We start from the raw sequence: 16,447 nt of genomic DNA on the forward strand, positions 1-16,447 counted from the left end.
ACTGATCTCCTACATGCCACAGACTGATCTCCTACATGCCACTGACTGATCTCCTCCATGCCACAGTCTGATCTCCTCCATACCACAGACTGATCACCTCCATGCCACAGTCTGATCACCTCCATGCCACAGACTGATCTCCTCCATGCCACTGACTGATCCCCTCCATGCCACAGACTGATCTCCTACATGCCACAGACTGATCTCCTCCATGCCACAGTCTGATCTCCTCCATGCCACAGACTGATCTCCTCCATGCCACAGACTGATCTCCTCCATGCCACAGACTGATCCCCTCCATGCCACAGACTGATCTCCTACATGCCACAGACTGATCTCCCCCATGCCACAGTCTGATCTCCTCCATGCCACAGACTGATCTCCTCCATGCCATGCCCAATTAAGGCAGTAATTTAAGCAAAAGGAGCCCCGACCAAGTATTGAGTACATATACAGTAAATAAACATACTTTCCAGAAGACCAACAATTCACTCAAAATATTTTGATTGGTCTTATGAAGTATTTAAATTTGTTGAGATGTGCCTTGGTGGGTTTTTGTTAAATGTGAGTCAAAATCATCACAATTAAAAAAAATAATAACTTGAAATATATCAGTGTGTGTGATGAATCTATTTAACAGTTTCACTTTTTGTATTAAATTACTAAAATAAATCAACTTTTTATTGAGATGCAGCTGTATATCCAGTAGATTATGTAGTCTGGTGTTACCGCAAATCTATGAGCAGGACAGTACATACAGAAGACTCCTGAACGGATGGAGCATCGAGCACAACGTCTGGGACCTTCTGATTTTATCACTTATAACAAAGCAACTTATAACAAAGTGATACGTTTAATATAATAAGCAACTTATAACACTTGGTTATAAGTTGCTTAGTCAGTGATGGTCAGAAATCAGAAGGTCCCAGACGTTGTGCTCGATGCTCCATCCGTTCTGAGTCTTCTGTATGTACTGTCCTGCTCATAGATTTGCAGTTTACAAAAGAACTGTTCGAGTCACTGTACCTGGTGATAGAGACACACAAAGACTGTGAGGGAAGTTCTGACTACAGAATGTTCAATCTCCTTAAATACCTGAACCACCATAAACACTCATAAACACATAGTAGTAAAAGTTTTGCAAAACCTTTCCTGTGACAGGAAGTGACCTAAAAACCAAATACCACCTCAGATCAAAACCAACACCTGATAAAGATCTTCTCCAGGACAAAGCTCACATCAGTAGGACAGAAGTTCCCCAAACCTGAGATCTTTATTTCTTGTCTGTTCTACTGAGATGGGACTGAGATCATATTTCCAATCACACTGAGATCTTTAAAATGATACCAGACATGTGAAGGTGAAATTCATACATTCCTAAAATGTCATTATTACAGAATGCAAGTCAAGTAGTTTGAATTAAGGGAACTTCTAAGTCACCTTTCCATGACACGGCCATATCCCCAGGAGGGAAAGAGGGGGCTCAAGGACGAGTAAAAGGGCAGCTGAGCAGGTTTCTCTCCTCATTAGATTACTCTCACCTTTGATTAAAGAGATCCTCTCTTTAGAATTTAAACGAGCCTCTCCTCAGATTAGAAAGATCCTCTCCTCATATTAGAGAGATCCTCTCCTCAGATGAAAAAAAGATCCTCTCCTCAGATTAGTGAGATCCTCTCCTCAGATTAAGGAGATTCTCTCCTCAGATTAAAAAGATCCTCTCCTCAGATTAGTGAGATCCTCTCCTCAGATTAAAGAGATTCTCTCCTCAGATTAAAAAGATCCTCTCCTCAGATTAGAGAGATCCTCTAATCAGATTAGAGAGATCCACTCCTCAGATAAAAAAAGATCCTCTCCTCAGATTAAAGAGATCCTCTCCTCAGATTAGAGAGATCCTCTCCTCAGATTAGTGAGATTCTCTCCTCAGATTAGTGAGATCCTCTCCTCAGATTAAAGAGATTCTCTCCTCAGATTAAAAAGATCCTCTCCTCAGATTAGTGAGATCCTCTCCTCAGATTAAAGAGATTCTCTCCTCAGATTAGTAAAATCCTCTTCTCAGATTAAAGAGATTCTTTCCTCAGATTAAAAAGATCCTCTCCTCAGATTAGTGAGATCCTCTCCTCAGATTAAAGAGATTCTCTCCTCAGATTAGTGAGATCCTCTTCTCAGATTAAAGAGATTCTTTCCTCAGATTAAAAAGATCCTCCTCAGATTAGTGAGATCCTCCTCAGATTAAAGAGATTCTCTCCTCAGATTAGTGAGATCCTCCTCAGATTAAAGAGATTCTCTCCTCAGATTAGTGAGATCCTCTCAGATTAAAGAGATTCTCTCCTCAGATTAGAGATCCTCTCCTCAGATTAAATAGATTCTCTCCTCAGATTAGAGAGATCCTCTCCTCAGATTAAATAGATTCTCTCCTCAGATTAGAGAGATCCTCTCCTCAGATTAAAAAGATTATCTCCTCAGATTAGAGAGATCCTCTCCTCAGATTAAAGAGATTATCTCCTCAGATTAGAAACCTTATCTTTTTGTTGCACCCCATAAAGAGATCTGATGATCCTTACAACAGCATTACCTCTGAATCTGACACTGACATCTCCTTCCCTGACTATCATACTCTTGACAGTTGACTGTGCGTTGTACACATCCTTCTGAACAAGCATTGCTATGGAACCGATAGCGAATCAGAAATGACCCGTATGAACCATCACAGAATTAATTAATCATCTGACAGCCAATCAAAATGCAGGATTGAACAGCGTCTAATTTGTTTGCACTTGGGACACTGAATTGTGTAATGTACGTGAACAGAAATCCAATTTCAGAGCGAAACTCATCACACACCCATCACAAGACAATATCTGAACATATATTTTATATATTAATAATGTATGTTGCGTATATGCTACGTGTGATTTACGTTCCACTCGTCTGGGTTTTATCGCTCTTTCCATCTGCGCTGCTCTTTATACTGCACTGTGGAGCCATGCAATTTCCCTTCCAGGCATCCATCAAACCCTCTGTCCATCTCTCTCTCAATCTCTCTATTTCAACACGTCCCTCTGTCCAGATCTCCATCTATCCACATGCAGCATTCCTCCCTCCTCCCGCTATCGTCCTGTGTCTATTCTTCCATCCATCTCTGCACCTCGATAACATCTACTCATCTACAGAGTCTCTTTATCCATCCTCCTTTTAATTTTTTTTTCATCTAATCACCATCACGTGACACGATACTGTTCTCTGATTGGCCAGAAGGTGGTGATTAATTCTCTCTAACAGCAGCTCAGACAGTCGTGCAGGTTTATCCACTTTAAAGCGCTTGTTCGGATACGGTATCGTTTCCATAGCAACAGATAACCGTTCACAGCGACGTGTACTTTCCGTTTATGTACAAATTACAACCAAAAGTTTGTGGACACCTGATCATAAGATTGCTATGTGCTTCATTTTAAACATCCACATTCCACATTCCACATTCAGTCTCAATTTGCTGTTATAATGAGCTCCACTCTTCTGGGAAGATGTTCCACTAGCTTTTGTGGAGATTTTGTGGAGATTCATTCAGCTCTCATGTTGTTAGTAAAGTCAGCTGGTGATCCAGTTGTGAAGGTGAGGAGGTTCCTGGGGTGCAGTCAGCGTTCACATTCATCCCAATAGGGTTTATATTAGGAGATCTTCCATGCTTTGTGCACAGGGATATTTTCATGCTGGAGCAGGTTTTGGTCTCCAAGTTCAAGTGAAAAACTACATTTCATACAATTGTGTGCCTCCAACTTTGTGCATGGACATAGTCTCCTTGTTGGCACTTTGTAACAATCAGAGGTGAGGCTGAGAGAATAAAGTAAGGATGGTGAATGGATGAGGGTTTATCGCTGCAACTCAAAAACTTGAGGATGGATTTGAACTGTAATTAATATTAACAGTTTGCTACAAAGTGCTCAGGACCTCAGTTTTCATCAACAGTTCTGCATGTAAACATCCATCACTGATGGAACTGTAATCAATGGACTCACTCAATAGGAAGAAACTTACAGGCACAAAACTTCTTCATTCTAACGTTATGAACTCTTTATCTCTGTAAAGATGCTTTGAGAAAACGTCTATTTAAAAAAAAAACTTGACACAAATAAAATTGAATTGAACTGAAACGTCTCGTATCATGTCCATTAAAAGTAACTAGAGAGGGAATAAAACACTCGGGATGTTTAAAGGAAAACCTTCACACCACACTGTTGATGATTTTTCTGAAACTGCACTGCACACTGAGAGTCGGAGAAGCTTGGATGAATATTTTTCACCTGGAGTGATGGCGTCACACGATGCTCTCCGTCTCTCCATAAAATATTTTTCATTAGTGCACATCGTTCAGCACAGAGCTGAGAAAAACATCCCTCGTTCATCCGGCAATAAAATAAACATCAAAACACACACACATACGAAGTTGAACTGAAAAACAAACACACTGTTTTTCTACCACGAACTAATGTGAGGTTCCTGCAATCATCTTTTACTAGCTTTTAGAGTTTTTTCCATAAACATGTTGAAGAACATCATGAACAGAGCAAGAGTGGTCTGATCAAACGTTTCCTTTTTCTGCTTGACGGTTTTCTCTTCCTTCCATCCTGCTCTCTATTGTCCTACATCACTCGATTTTGTCCTGCCAGCACCACCATGCTTTACTGTGAATATTGTCTTCTTTATTTTGGTTTTCTTATCTCATCAGAGCAGATGTCATGGTTTAGGGTGATTTACCTGAGCAAGTCCTCACGCTACTCCATGATCCAGACATGTGAAGAATATGAGAGCTGCAGCCTCAGTTCCTCCAGCTCCTGTAATGATGCTCTAGACCTCCAGGGGTATGTGTTTTTTTTTGCCTATTGACACATTTTTGAGGAACATCCTTTTCTCAGTGATGTTGCTGTGAACTTTCCAGTGTTCCTTGACATGGCCAATATTTCTCAAAATTCCTTTTCTTGAGAACCTCTGCCTGTTGTGGAATCTTCTTAGCTCAGCAGTCAAATGAAATCAGAAAGATGTTGTTCATGAAGGTCCTACAGGATCTTTATTTTAAGGTTAATCACTAATGAGAGCTTTACGATCATTACTTTATGAGAGTCAATGTGTTGGTTCATCCTGAGAACAGTCACATGACTATCTCTTGAGGGGGTATATACTTATGCAAGCAAGTATTTTCTCTGAAATGTTGTATTTGCTCCGGTGTCCCAGTGTTCCTCAGGTCAACCAGTTCCTGCTCATGTGTCCCAGAGTTCAAGAGGTCTAACAGTTTCTGCTCTTGTGTTCCAGCATTTCTTCAGGTCTAACACTTCCTGCTCCTGATCATGTGTATTGTCTTTCTGAGGTCTGCTAGATTATGCACCTGTGCTTTTGAGTTTTTGAGGTCTACCAGTTCCTGCTTGTGTCTTCCAGTAGTCCTTGAGATCTAACAGTTCTTTCTCCTAAACCTCAGTGTTCCTGGTGTTACAACCCAGTCTAGGCTTAAGCATGGAAACATAAGGGTTGTAACATGGGTTCTACCAGGTTCCTGCTCCTGTGATCCAGTGTCCCTGAGCTCTAATAGTTTTTGCTGGTGTTCCAGTAGTCCTTGAGATCTACCAGCTCCTGCTTCTGTGCTCCAGTGTTCCTCAGGTCTAAGATTTTAACAGAGTGTGTAAATTTTTTTATATTCACTTTACATAAATAAAAAAAAACACACACACACACACACACACACACACACACACACACACACACACACACACACACACACACACACGTTTTCAAGCCATTTCTGTTTTTTTATAACTCTGTAAAACTCTGCTTGTTAATATTTCTCTTCTCATTTGTATGCTAATGGCAGCGTTTTCCTTCTGCACTGTGATTTTTACTCATTACAGAACTGGTTAAAGCTGAAATTCTGTTTTCAGTAGCGATGTTCTGAATGTGGAGATTGGATTTAAAAGCCTTCAGGCGAAACATGATGAGATTCTACACTACAGCACGCAAAAATTCCAAATTACACCTTTTCTTGTCGTCTCTCTCTCTCTCTCTCTCTCTCTCTCTCTCTTTACACACACACACACACACACACACACACACACACACACACACACACACACACACACACACTTTATTATACCCACTCATTCCACATCCAGTGATTGAACAGGACATGGACTCAATAACCAGACATTTCTACATCTCTCTCTCTGTGATCACACACACAAACACACACACACACACACACACACACACACACACACACACACACACACAGTATGAACTCTGATCTGTTTTCATGATGCTCGAGTGTTTGCCAGGATTATCACCAAAACAAAATACATTCTCAGAGTTTATTACTCCTGCTCCAGTGTTCCTGAGGTCTACTAGCTTCTGCTTCAGAGTTCCTAGGTTTACCAGTTCTTGTTCCAGTGTTCCAGTGTTCATGAGGTCTACCAGCTCTTTCATCAGTGTTCACAAGATTTACCAGTTCCTCTTCCAGTGTTCTGAGGTCTACCAGTTCCTGCTCCAGTGTTCCTGGGTAACATTTGGCTACTTGTAATAACTGCATCAGGTGTTCCATTCTTCTGTTTTGGTGCTTTTCCAGGTTTGTATTGCTGCAGTTGTTGTGCAAATTGTGGGTTTCTTTCTTTCTTCTTCATTCTTCACTACAGGAAGTGAAATGCTGCTCAGTTTTCCAGTGTCTCTTTCTCCTTTCTCTCTCTCTCTCTCTCTCTCTCTCTCTCTCTCTCTGTGTTTTTCATGCTTTACTCCTAATATGTACAGGCGATCCATTCCTTGCAGTTCTATCTGTCTCTCTCTCCCACTCTTATTCTCTCTCTTCTGTCTTTACTGTGGCATTAATACCAATTAAAGATGGTTATTACAGTGACACTGAGATCAAATGCTGGAGCATTTTCAGATTTACCCCACTCACATACTCACCCCACTCAACCCCACTCACACACTCACCCCACTCACATACTCACCCCCAGTCACACACTCACCCCGCTTACATACTCACCCCACTCACACTCTCACCCACACTCACACTCTCACCCACTCACATACTCACCCCACTCAACCCCACTCACACACTCACCCCACTCACATACTCACCCCCAGTCACACACTCACCCCGCTTACATACTCACCCCACTCACACTCTCACCCACTCACACTCTCACCCACTCACATACTCACCCCACTCAACCCCACTCACACACTCACCCCCAGTCACACACTCACCCCGCTTACATACTCACCCCACTCACACTCTCACCCACTTACATACTCACCCCACTCACACTCTCACCCACACTCACACTCTCACCCACTCACATACTCACCCCCACTCAACCCCACTCACACTCACCCCCAGTCACACACTCACCCCGCTTACATACTCACCCCACTCACACTCTCACCCACTTACATACTCACCCCCACTCACACTCTCACCCACACTCACACTCTCACACACTTACATACTCACCCCACTCACACCTCACCCCCACTCACACACTCACCCCGCCACATACTCACCCCCACCCCACTCACACTCACCCCTCTCACATACTCACCCCCTTACATACTCACCCCACTCACACTCTCCCCACTCACACTCACCCACACTCACTCTCACCCACTCACACTCCCCACTCACACACTCACCCACTTACATACTCACCCCCACTCACACTCCCCACTCACACTCACCCACTTACATACTCACCCCCACTCACATACTCACCCCCACTCACACACTCACCCACACTCACACTCACCCCACTCACACACTCACCCCACTCACACTCTCACCCACTTACATACTCACCCCACTCACCTCTCACCCACTTACATACTCACCCCACTCACACTCTCACCCTTACATACTCACCCCTACTCCCACCCACTTACATACTCACCCCCACTCACACTCCCCACTCACACTCACCCCACTCACACCTCACCCACTTACATACTCACCCCCACTCACATACTCACCCCCACTCACACACTCACCCACACTCACACTCACCCCCACTCACACACTCACCTCCGCACATACTCACCCCACTCACACTCTCACCCACTTACATACTCACCCCCACTCACACTCTCACCCACGTACATACTCACCCCCACTCACACCTCACCCACTTACATACTCACCCCCACCCCACTCACACTCACCCCACTCACACTCTCCCCACTCACATACTCCCCCACTCACACTCACACACTTACATACTCACCCCACTCACATACTCACCCCCACTCACATACTCACCCCCTTACAGACTCACCCCCTTACATACTCACCCCACTCACATACTCCCCCACTCACACTCACCCCTCACATACTCACCACCACTCACATACCCACCCCACTCATATACCCACCCCGCTCACATTCTCACCGCCACGTACAAACTCATCCCCTCACATACTCACCCCACTCACACTCTCCCCACTCACATACTCTCCCCACTCACATACTCACCCTAACTCTCACACTCCCCACTCACATACTCACCCACTTACACTCTTCCCCACTCACATACTCACCCCGCTCACATACTCACCCTAACTCTCACTCCCCACTCACATACTCACCCACTTACACTCTTCCCCACTCACATACTCACCCCACTCACTCTCCCCACTCACATACTCACCCCCTTACACACTCAACCCCACTCACACTCTCCCCTCACATACTCACCCCACTCACACTCTCCCCACTCACATACTCATCCCACTCACACCCCCACTCACACACTTCCCTCACTCACATACTCACCCCTCACATACTCACCCCACTCACATACTCACCCCCCACACACTCAACCCCACTCACACTCTCCCCTCACATATTTTTCCCACTCATACTCACCCCACTCACATACTCACCCCACTCACTCTCCCCACTCACATACTCACCCCTCACATACTCACCCCTCACATACTCACCCCACTCACATACTCACCCTAACTCTCACACTCCCCACTCACATACTCACCCACTTACACTCTTCCCCACTCACATACTCACCCCACTCACACTCTTCCCCACTCACATACTCACCCCACTCACACTCTCCCCACTCACACTCTCCCCACTCACATACTCACCCCACTCACATACTCACCCCCACTCTCCCCACTCACATACTCACCCCACTCACACTCTCCCCCACTCACATACTCATCCCACTCACACCCCCACTCACACACTTCCCCACTCACACTCTCCCCCACTCAGATACGGAGAGGTGTGTGTCCTGTGATGGATGGATAAAAGATAAAACACATATAGAAGTAAAAAATAAAGCGAATAAAGCAAAATCAAAAACAAACAATTATACTTTTAATCCATTTACAAAACTTAAATCTTATTCAATATCAAACAAATAAACTGCAGCACTGGGATGTGTTCATTTGTGTGTGTGTGTGTGTGTGTGTGTGTGTGTGTGTGTGTGTGTGTGTGTGTGTGTGTGTGTTTATGGGCTTGTTTTTCTGCACTGATTTTCCCACTGCTCCTCAATCAGCCATCTGCTCAGCTGTATTAAAGGTCAAGCCATGAATTGATGCAAAACTAAAAAAGAGGAAATGATGGTGCAGCACACACACACACACACACACACACAGACACTCACACACACCTGGACCTGACTCATCTTCTGCTATGGAAACAAATCAATTAGAGGTGAAGCGATTACGGTGGACAAAGACGGATTTCATGCGTCACGCTTCAGTGCAGGAGTTTATACAGTAACTACATCTGCATATAAAGAACTAAGAACTAAAACACACACTGTACACACACACACACACACACACACACACACACACACACACTTTAACTGATTTTTAATTCTGCTGCATTAAGAACCTCCTAGTTACAAACAATTGCACATTTAATGTAAATAATGAACTTTATGAAATTAATGAATTTTTTTCCATTTATTGTTACATTTAATTAACTGTGAAACCAGTTACCTCCTGTTTCTGACTTCCATTGTAGCAGCAATAAACGCTCGCTCCCTCACTTCTCTCCTGATGTTACATCTTCACCTCTAACAAGTTCAAGTTTATGTTATGTTAAGTGAAATCCAATTGGCACTGGTACGTCTCTAGATGGTTCTGGATGTTTGTGAGCATCTACTTCTTTAAAGGTCCATAATCTTCATGAGGTGGGACGTGACTGGAGCTGGAGCAACCTCAGGATGCCTCAGGATGGGGAGAGAAAGAGAAGCAGTGGAGAGGAATTAGCGTAGCTGCTGTTCATGATATTAACAGCACAAGTTGATAATGTGATGTGATCAGATGTTCTGGAGCACAAGGTTATGATGTGATGTGTGTTATGTGTAGGCTTTGCTAAAAACATACGTCTTTAATCTGCACTTAAACTGGGAGAGTGTATCTGAGCCCCGAACACTGTCAGGAAGACTATTCCAGAGTTTAGGAGCTAAATGTGAGAATGTTCTACCACCTTTAGTGGACTTTGCTATTCTAGGAACTACTAGAAGCCCAGAGTTTTGAGATTTTAGGGAGCGTGACGGATTGTAGCGTGTTAGAAGACTGGAGAGATACATGGAGATAAATTATTAACGGTTCTGTAGGTAAGTAGCAGTAGTTTGTAGTGGATTTGAATCTTAACAGGTTGCCAATGTAGGGATGAGAAGATTGGGGTTATATTGTGATATTTTCTTCACCTTGCGAGAACTCTGACTGCTGCATTCTGAACTAATTCTGGATTCTGGATGAGCAAAATATCTGTCTTATTATGTTGTCTATATCTGAAGGATAGATAATAGAAGGTAGATGAATCGATTGCTGGATGGATGGATGGATGGATGGATGGATGGATAGATGGATGGATAAAGGTCATGCGATAAGGATTTTAATGGATTAATTGTTAACTAAATTTAGAATTCAAATTTGATTTTTTTTTTTATAATAAAATTATATTCAAGCAGAAAATCTGTTTTTTTGTTTGGAGGCCTATGAGATGTTAAAAATTGTCACGTGACTTATCGGGGGCTGGGGGAATGAAGGTGGAAATCAGAAGCAGAAATAATAGAAATGTCAGAAGAGATGAAGATGAGAACACAGAGTTGATTACACTCCGCCTCGTGGATTTAATACAGTATACAGAGCTCCACCTGCTGAACAAATACTGTTACTGCTCATGGGCTTAATACTGAGTGGACAGAGCTTCACCTGCTGGCCAATTACTATTACTGCTTATAGTCTTAATACTGAGTGGACAGAGCTCCATCTGCTGGACAAATAATGTAACTGTTAATGGTCCCAATACAGTGTACAGAGCTCCACCTCCTGAGCAAATAGTGTTACTGCTCAATACATTTACATTTGTTGCATTTAGCAGACGCCCGTGTCCAGAGCAATATACAAAAGTGCTTTGAGTGTCTAGCAATAAATAAATCTACACTGGTACGCTAGATTACAAACGTGAAATCTATTTTATTTTATTTTTTTAAACAAAGCAAACTTGAAAAGTGTTTCAGGAAGAGGAAGGTCTTCAAACGTTGCTTGAAGATACCAGGGACTGTTCGGACATCTAGGTAGGGCATTACATTCCACCACCTTGGTGACAGAACATAGAAGAGCCTTGATGGATATTTACCTCTACCCCTAAGTGAAGGTGGTACTAGTGGACAAGTAAACACAAGTCACAGCGTTATGGATAATTTGCAGTGGACGAATAGCGTTCAGAGGAAGAACTGCCAGCAGAGAGTTGCAGTAGTCCAGTCTCGAAATGACAAGAGACTAAACAAGCACCTGGGCAGCCTGTGTGGACAAAAATGATCAAATACATTTGATGTTGTGGAGAAGAAATCAACAAGAACGAGCCACATTAGTCTTATATGAGGAGAAGGACAGTTGATTGTCTATAGTACCCCAAGGTTTCGAGCAGTAGCTGAAGGGGAGAGCAGAGTCATGAAGAGTTATCTGAAGATCTTAACCTGGAGATGAATAACCTGGGATGACCAGCAGTTCTTTTTTTGCTGGGGTTGAGTTTTAGTTGATGAGCACTCATCCATGAAAATATGTCCGTCAAGCATGCCGAGATCAGTGGTAAGAAAATTCATGTAAGAATATGACATTACCAATAGAGTGGGTATAAACGGGGAAAAGAAAGGGTGGCACGAACCGAGCCTTGTGGAACACTAGTGGAGAGTCTGCGTGGGGCAGATGTGGACCCCCTCCATGTTACCTGGTATGAGCAACCTTCCAGGTAGGACACAAACCATTCCCATGCTGCTCTACGGATACAGAGGCTCCTGAGGGTAGACAAGAGAGTCTTGTGGTTGACTGAAAGATCAAGGAGGATAAGTGCAGATGACAGCTTGGCCAGACTGGTTTGGATCATGGAGGTTGTTCTGTAAAAGACAGACAGACAGTTGGTTAAAAACAGTGCTTCCACAGATTTAGCAAGAAAGGAGAGAAGTGATACCAGTCTGTAGTTGTTGATGTCTGATGGATTCAGCAGATCGAAATGACCCCCAAGATGGGAATGACCATTGTTTGCTTGAAGGTAGTTGGCACATGGCCAGATGTTAAGGATAGTCTGAAGCAAAGTTAATGGGATTGGATCCAGAGGGCAGGTGGTGGGATATAAAGATAGGATGACTTGCAGAATCTTATCCTCTGTTATGGTTGTGAAGCTTGACAACAAAGAAGCAGGGGATTCCTGTCTCTGTAGTGTAGTCACTGTTGTGGAGAAAGTGAAAGTGTAAGTGTTGTGGAGAATGTGGCAGATCTCCTTAATCTTCTTGTCATAGAAGGAGGCAAAGTCATCAGCAGTCAGGGAAGATAGAGCAGGGGGTTGATTAGTGAAGAGAAGATGTTATGGAGCTTACGAGGATCTTGTTTAGAGTCCCTGAGATTTCCTTTTAGAAGGCAGTCTTAGCAGAAGTCACATCCAAAGAAAAATTGGTCAGGAGTGCACGGTAAGATGCAAGGTCTACATCAAGTTGTGATTTCTTTTGATCTCACCGATTACTGTGCAAAACTTCTGACAGCCAAAGGGTCGGACAAGAAGTCTTTTTGGGTTTTGTGGTCAGTGGCAGAGTAGGTCCATGGTTAAGGAAAGGGAGGAGAGAAAAGAGTCAGTGGCAAAGTCCAAGGGTAGAGAGGAAAAGGAGTCAGGGTCAGGAAGAAATGAAAGCGTACCGGAAGCTACAGAGGAGGGAGATATGGAGTGAAGGTTAGGATGGATAAGAGAGAGATGTTGTAAATTGTTTTTAGGTAGAATAGGAAAAGTGAATGTAAAGGAAAGCAGGTGATGATCAGAGATTTGAAGTGGGGTAGCAGTCATGTCTGTAGCTTCAGTAGGGTGGGTGAAAACCAGGTCCAGGACATTTCCTCCCTTGTGGGTTGAAGGGCAGCTGTTATATGTCAAGGAGAAGGTATTCAAAAAAGTCAGGAGGCAAGATGACTGAAGTTTGTCAGATGGGAGTTTAAAGTCACCAAGAACTGTCAGAGGGGGGCTTTCAGAAGGGAAAGTAATCAGAAGTGTGTCCATCTCTTCTAGAAAGTCTCCAAGTGGACCAGAAGGGCGGTAGATGACAATGATTGAGAGGGTGATTGGCTGCTTCAGCAGCATTTGACACAGTCAACCACAAGACACTCTTGTCTACCTTTAGGAGCCTCGGTATCTGTGGAGCAGCATGGGAATGGTTTGCTTCCTACCTGGAAGGTTGCTTGTGACAGTAAACCCGTACCACCACCTCTATCGGTTTCTGTTGGTGAGTAAGAGAAAGCATAGGCAGAAGACAAAGCAGCTGGTGTAGCAGTGTTCTGTGGGGATATCTAGGTTTCATTGAGTGCCAGAAAGTGGAAGGTTTTATTGGGAAGCTTTAAAATAAAGTCAGCTTTCCTTACAGCAGACTGGCAATTCCAGAGCCCACCTACCACCACTGTTTGATATTGAGACAACAGAGGAGGGTAGATGAGGTTACTGGAAATGTGACTTCTGTTCTGTGGATGAGAACATCTGTGTCTGCAAGAGGTGACTACAGAGATGGGTTTAAGACACATGACTGATCTCCCAATTTGAGATCAATATATGAATTTTAAGAATACAAAAGAACAAGTCAACTCAAGACTTCTAAGTTCTACTATACACAGTAAAAACGAGACAACGTTCCTTCAGAACCCTGGTGCTACACTAAACAACATAGAGCTACAACACATAACACAAAGCTACATAAAGTGCATCAAATGCAAACAGTGCAGACAAAAAACAGTACAGACAGACAGACAGACAACACAAGACAGTGTGGTACAATACACATAACACAAGAGAGTGCCGACCAGTAAACCTACTGTTTCCTCTGAATATACAGTACTGTGCAAAGAGAACTATAAAGACAATAACCAGGAGTATATATAAACAAACACAGAGCAAAAACAGCAGTAGCAGCAGTCGAGAGGTGCAAAAAACAGCATGTAAAGGGTATAATATGGTTAAGTATAATATATGTACTAATAAATAAACATTAAGCGTTAAGCCGTGCTCACAATTCACACCTTCATGAGACTGAAAATACCCTTGATTAATCACCTGAGAGTACTAATAAGCACAGACCAACACTCTAGTTAAGTAGATATTCAAAAATCTGAATCCCACCTTACCAGAAGAGAATATATTCAAGATAGAGCTAAAGCATACAGTGTACAAAACTTCACCTGTTGGCCAAATACTGTCACTGCTAATGGGCTCAATACAGTCTACAGAACTCTACCTGCTGGCCAATTACTATTACTGCTCTTAGATTCAATAGAGTGTACAGCGCTCCACCTGCTGGCCAATTACTATTACTGCTTATAGTCTCAATAAAGAGTGTTCAAAGCTCCACCTGCTGGTCAAATACTGTAACTGTTCATGGGTTCATTACAGAGTACAAAGCTCCAACTCCTCTCCATGGGATCTCTTTTCTCCCACCTCTTTTATTAATTTCTATTTAACCCACTCTCTTTGTATTCTTCACTTTCTCTGAGTTACATCGTTATGTTCCTATTAATATTTTGTTCGTTCTTTTCTATTTTTTTTCTCTTTCCATTATTTCCTTTAAATCTATCTCTTCTCATCTGTTCTTGCTTTCACCTGTTTTATCTCCACTTTCTCTCCTTCATTTCTCTCTCTCTCTCTCTCTCTTGTATAAAAGCCACACTTTATGTGTTAGTACAGAATGGAGGAGTGTACATTCGATTCTATGTTTATTTTAGTCTATAGTGTGTGTGACCCTAATAAGGCTTCAAGGCTACACACACACACACACACACACACACACACACACACACACACACACACACACACACAGTTATCAGCTCCACTTGCTGGTCACACAGTGTTACTGCTCTATCTGTAAAGAATTATTTATTAATTAATTAATCTAAAGACATAAAGAGCAGACATAAATGAAGGACAATATAAAGTCAACATTTTCAAAACTATTGAACAAAGAGAAAAGATAAAAATAAGAAGAAAATTACAGGATAAAGTTAATATACTAATAAAGGGAAGGAAAAACCTACAACAACAATAATAATAATTCTAAAATAATAATCATTATTATTTTTCATAAAAGATACTGAGATACTCAGGCCACGCCTCCATCACTGACACTAATAACGGAATTTTTCCTGCTCTCTCTAACCGCTTCCTCTCTGATACACTTTGTGCACTTTGTGGTCCTGAGCTGAAGATAACATCATTTCCTTACTTACAACTTAGCAACATTCTATTCAGACCTCTCAGCACATCATCTGCACATCATCTGCACATCATCTGCACATCAGATACCATCGTTAACGTTTTCATATAAACGCTGATGAGGGAGTGATGAAGCTGTGAGTGTTTCTCTTGAAACAACATCAAACCAAACATTTTCAACTGTTTTGGAAAATGACATTGACTAAAGACTTTTTTCACACAGTGATTGTATGTGTGTGTGTGTGTGTGTGTGTGTGTGTGTGTGTGTGTGTGTGTGTGTGTGTCCTTTACACTTCCTGCAAGCTGACAGTCAATACAGAATAAGTCCACAGTTTTGCACATCAACACTTCTAAAACACTTCCACCAAACATGGAAATTCTCCTGTTGATCTACAAATATATTTATATTCAGATAAGAAGGTGAGGAGGCTTCAGGTGCAGTCAGTGTTCACATCCATCCTAAAGGTCTTCAGAGCTCTATAGCAGGAGACCTTCCAACCCATGAAAAGGTTTTAGGGGCATTATCATTCTTGAACAGGTTTAGGTCTACTAGCAGGAAAATTTCATGCTGGATCATCCAAAGACATCCAACGAAATTGTGTGTCTCTATCTTTATCTCCGCATATGAAGGGGAAAGCCGGGTGTCCCAATACTTTTGGCAATAAAGTGTATATTTCAAAACATTCACTTTTACCCAGG

This window comes from Silurus meridionalis, chromosome 12 (genome assembly GCF_014805685.1).
Source record: "Silurus meridionalis isolate SWU-2019-XX chromosome 12, ASM1480568v1, whole genome shotgun sequence".
NCBI classification, from domain to species: domain Eukaryota; kingdom Metazoa; phylum Chordata; class Actinopteri; order Siluriformes; family Siluridae; genus Silurus; species Silurus meridionalis.